This window comes from Porites lutea, chromosome 3 (assembly GCF_958299795.1).
Source record: "Porites lutea chromosome 3, jaPorLute2.1, whole genome shotgun sequence".
Lineage (NCBI taxonomy): Eukaryota > Metazoa > Cnidaria > Anthozoa > Scleractinia > Poritidae > Porites > Porites lutea.
In genome coordinates, this window is record NC_133203.1 from 22771193 (window position 1) to 22776447 (window position 5255).

General features: G+C 40.3%; 2 pseudogenes; both read left to right on the forward strand.

Moving 5' to 3' along the window:
- The first annotated feature begins 948 nt into the window (after positions 1–948).
- LOC140931966 (uncharacterized) lies at positions 949–2117 on the forward strand (annotated as a pseudogene).
- Positions 2118–3035: 918 nt separating this feature from the next.
- The window catches only part of LOC140930723 (uncharacterized), a 3202-nt pseudogene continuing 982 nt past the window's right edge, over positions 3036–5255 (forward strand).

Consider the following 5255-nt stretch of genomic DNA (forward strand, 5'->3'; position numbering starts at 1 on the left):
ACTTTTCAGTTCATCATGATAAAATTATACTTTTGAGTGATTTAGTGCAGCAGGGGGTTAAAGTTATGATGGCCATTTCACCGTTCAGCTGGCATTTGTGAATTGAAAATCCTTTGCGTAAATGAAAGACTAGGGTCTTTTTGGAAACACTTTTGTTATTTCACGCTATTTTCAGTCACAGCTTGTAAACGGTTCAGTGAAGTTCGTTTTACTTATCTCATTATTTATTTCAAACGTTTATAGCCATTTAGTGCCTAATGTTTTCTTGTGTCTTTCATAACTGCCCAAATAGGATGATGCAACCAAAGTCTACCAGTGGTTGACTGATGAAGTTCATAACTGGCTAAAAAAGCAAGGATTTCCAAGTGAAGCGGACATGTTTCAGGGTAAGTTTGCATTTTGAAGTGTTGAGTGTAGTAGTTTTCAGTCCTTAAAAGCTTGTGTGTAGGGGTTGGTTAACGTGCATCCCATATGAAGAGTTTTGACGTTTTTTGTACTTTTTTTGTCTGGAATTTGTCTCTTGTTTTTGTAAATTACCATATTTGGATTTTTAAATTAGTAATTTACAATTACTGACTTGCATATGAGCAGCAATGTATTTTAATATCCACACATAAGATGCTGATTGTGATGAACAACTTGTAAATTTGATAACCTAAAGCCTGGTTTCCATATGATCGTCCGGATCGTCCCAGTCGTCTCAAAAAATGTTCAGACGATCAGGACGATCATATGGAAACGCTACCCAGATGTTCACATACAACCCGAACGACTGATACGACCTCGATTGCTTGGATAGAGTTGAGTTCTATCCGGACGATCGTGTCAATTTTGAAGGGATCATATGGAAACGCTCTCAGGCGACTGAGACGATTGGGACGATCGAAGGCTATCCCAGAAGTCATCACTCCTATCCCAAATTTCCTAGCCCACATGCTCCATTTCAAAATGGCGGCAGAAAACACTGAGTTAAACACGTCGCTCTTTATGGAAGAAGTGCAAAAATATCCTGCAATTTACAACAAATTTTCTACGGACTATAAGAATAAGTTTATAAGAATGAATATCTGGAAAGCAATAGGAGAGACGACGCGTCTGAAGCAGAAAAAAAATAGAAGAATGTCCGAACCGCGTATGGGCGATACTCGAGAAAAAAAAGTCTGTTCCATCTGGTTCTGGGCATGATGCTGTCCCCTCTCCAGCAGAGTTCAGTAATTTGGATTGGTTGTCAAACCACATCAACCAACGACCATCCACTGTCACAAATGTGCAGAGTCGGGATGAAAGGTAAGATGATGCAAATCATGGTGAAAAAGCAGAAAGTGCAAACAATGTCCAGGACTCGCTTGAATATGAGGAAACATTAAGTGAGGATGACGTGCAATCTGAAACGTCTGTTTCTCCAGCTGCTGATTCTCCGTCTTCTTCTGCTGCTGCTAATGATGGTCAGCCAAACGGGAGTTCAAAACAGAAAGGGAAATCAACACCAAAAGACCTTGGGCCTCAAATGCAAGGAAGGCAAAGGACAGTGATGTAGATATGGCTTTACTAAAAACTGCAACAAGCTTAGCAGATAGACTATTGCAACCCGAGCAACCAAAGAAAAGCAGGACAGAAGAAGAGGAAGATGAAGATGCCATCTACTGTTGAAGTCTGGCCAATAGACTCAGGAACTTACCCGTTCATGTTAAGGGATATGTTAGGCTGCAGATTGAGCAGATTGGAGGGGGGAGGGGGGAGTTGCAGGCGGGGGTGGGCACTTTTTCAAGGCTGGGCGCTTATTAAATTTTCCTCCCAACAGGATGGGCACTTATTCGAGGTGGCACTAATTTGAGGTTAGGGGCTTAATCAATGGAATAAATATGGGTAACTTCTGAGCTGCATTCTGCGAACTGTAGGTGTAAAACTTGCTTATTCCTCTCCTAAAGGGGGGAGGATAATTAATGTATTATTATTATTACATTATTACTTACATTGTCTACTTAATGTAGGCTTTTTAAGGAAGTTTTACATACAAACCATAAATGCTTGTATTCAAGCCATAGCTGATGACTATTGATAATGATGGTGACAAACATTCAAGGTTTGGCTGGATGTACGTTAGGGAACATGAGTAGGAATGAAATTTTTCCACAAGGAATGAGATCATTTTTATTCGTGGCCCCCAAAAGTTTCTCACACCAACTGTAAAACTTTCTCAGCTTCACTTGTTTCTTTTGTACATTTGGCCAAGCCTTCACTGCTGTGACCATCATCATTAAGGTAGTTGCACTGGGTAATTTTAAGTATTTTGGAATCTACTTTAAAATGGGATACTATCTTAGAATTTCAGCTAATAAATTTGAATACTTGTCAGTGACTAGAATTGGTACTTGACTTTTTTATGCCAATATAGTTGTGGCCCTGTTCCTGTTAGTTATTAACTTATTGCCTTGCCCCCTGGGGCCTATAAATTTAAAAAATCTAATTTTTTGTGGACGTGAGATAAAAATTCTTTCCCTTTTTTTGAGAATCCTACAAACATTAACACTCTGAATAATCACGAGCTTGCAAAACACAAAAGAGGTGATATTTAAAAAATTATCGTGAAATTTCCAATTTTTACCCAAAATTGACGGTAGTCGAGGAATTTTCATCACAACTTAGTTTGCAACCAAGCGATCGTTTATTACAAGGAGTTGAACAAAATGGCCAAATTTCATCGTTATAGGTGCTATACTTTTGAAGAAAAACGTTCTTAAAAATATGGATAACCTGTCTTCAGTCCACTTTTTGTCAAAAAACGCCCAAAAAGGCTCGCTGAAGTCAATTTTGTAGCAAGAGATCGTAGTTTAATGTTTGGCCGCCATCTTGAACAATGTTTTACCCTCCTCTTGGGTCTCAGTTGCTAGATTTGTCTTTGTTTTGAACCCAAACACTACCCCCGGAATTACTTTGCTTGTCGGTTGCTAAGGACGAGTTATTTTGGGGGGCGTGACATTTGAGATTGACTTCCACTAGCGAAGTGCGCATAATCGATCAAATTGTAAGACACCTTTGTTTACAATGGCATTGCAAGATAAAAAGAAGAAACTTTCGAAATCAGAGAAAAAGAAATTGTATCAGGATAGAGGAAAGAAAGGGGCTGAAGCAAGAGGTCTTGGAACTGGATCTCGAATAGATTTTTCGCTTCCAGCGCAATGGACAACAGAAGTAACATCATACGACCATCACGATGCGGTGAAATATATTTCTCCAGGCAAAACGATGTATCACACGTCAACAAAAGTCAAAGAGACGCTGGCTAAAAGAAAAATGGATTTCTGCTTAGATAAGTCATCAGAGTCTTCGGGTAACGAGACAGATAACAAGGATGCAGACTTCGAGCCAGATCCATCCCCAAAACGGCGGAAAATGGTTCGCGAGGAACCTTTGCAGAATCCATTGAAAGTGGAGCGACAACTTTGTGTTTGTGAATCTTCGCAGATAATCCATCTGATTGAGGACATAAACAAAACCTCTGTTGCTCTACACCCGATTGCAATGGTATGTTTCATGAATTGTTGAACTGTTGCCGTTTTAATTTTTTGTAGTGTAGCTTTGAGTTCATTCAGGCCAGAAGGTGAATAATATTTTGGTATTGTAGGTGTCATACAATCATTCGAATTTGAGGTCATTTCTCAGAACACGTTTGAGGCAGTTTCGCAAACTTCCTATCCTTGTTGTACGTAAAAAAAAAATGCTTGAAATCAATTATTGTGTCTTGAAATAAATGTCCCGACATTGACCTATCAACATTTTCCTTCATTTTGATAACTTAGCTGGCTAAATTCTCGCTTGTTTCATCAAGGCAACAATAAATTAGTGCTTCACTTCAAATATTTCTAAGAATACCTCTCTACTACAACTTTTAGGTCAGCTGATACCCTCTAGAGTTGAGACAGTAGGCCTTGGTGGAACCATCAACATCACATTTGCTTGTAGTGGGTGCCAGTTGAGAAGTGTCTCTTTTCAAGGGTCATCTATGGTTGAAGCATCAAGGAGAACTGTTGTTGGACTAGCCCTAGCTGTAGCATTTATTGTCTCAGGACATGGGTTTGTAAAGTTCCATAGAACTCTGAATCAGTGTCTTGGCATCCAAGCCATATCCAAGAATCGGTTTTTCGAGGTTGTCAAATTGGTATATCCCCACATTCATGACATCTTGACAGAAATGTGTGATGAGGAAAAGGCGCAAATGAAAAGGATTGACAGCAATGTCTTAGGAAGTTTGCAACGCGCAGTCGTTACCTCTGATGGAGTGTGGCACACGAGAGGCCATTTTAGCAAAAATGGCTCCTTCATCATAAAGAATTACCTAACTGGGGGTTTACTATGGTTCGGCCACAAGTGCATGCGTGGAAATTCAGAGAATGATGATTTGTTTTTGGGGACTGCCAAATCAATGGAAAGTATTCTCGCAGATGAGTGCTACCATCAGGCTAAAAGTGAAGGTTGTAATGTTGTGGTGGTATGGCAGGATGGTGATTCCAGTTCCCAGAAGTCTGTAGAGAAAGTTTTTGGAGGTGAGCCCAGGAGGGTATTCAAGTGCGGGGGTCATGTTGGAAGGGCTCATCTGAACAATTTGAAAGACTTAGCTAAGCAAAAGGTCTTTTCAGCTGGACAAATTACTAAATGGAAAGATACATTCCCTGCTGTTGAATCAGCCAAGTGTGCATGTAAGCGCCACAGCAAAACCTGTGGCTGTTTGTCTGACGCATTTATCCAGGGTGCAGGGTTGAACCACTTCTGCTGTTTGCAGCAGTGCAAGAGTCCAGATGACTATGCAAGGCATATGAGGAGTTTAGGGGGTCATCACTGCAAAGATGAACATGAATGGGCTGATGGGAAATGTGATTTCCACCCCCGTACTGTTTGCTCTTGTGGTAAATGCAACCAAGATGAGGAAATATCCTGTGAGGGAAAAGCGTACTACACCAAGTAAGTGCTAAAATGCGAGTTTCATCAGCTAGCCTACCAAACAGAATGTGAACTGTGAGCAAATGATGCTGAAGCTGTTATTCACCCTGAATTGGGAAGGGGACAGTCAAATTTGTGTGAGGCACATTTCACTGTCCTGCCACATTTCAGTGCAAAGGACCAAAGCTTATGCAGGTACGTACATGTGAACAATAGCTTAGCCCAATTTATAGAGGACTTTTCTGAAAACAGCCTGTTGGTGATGGTAACTTTCTGTATAGACTATTACTGATTGTGATTAGTTTTACTGGTAGTCT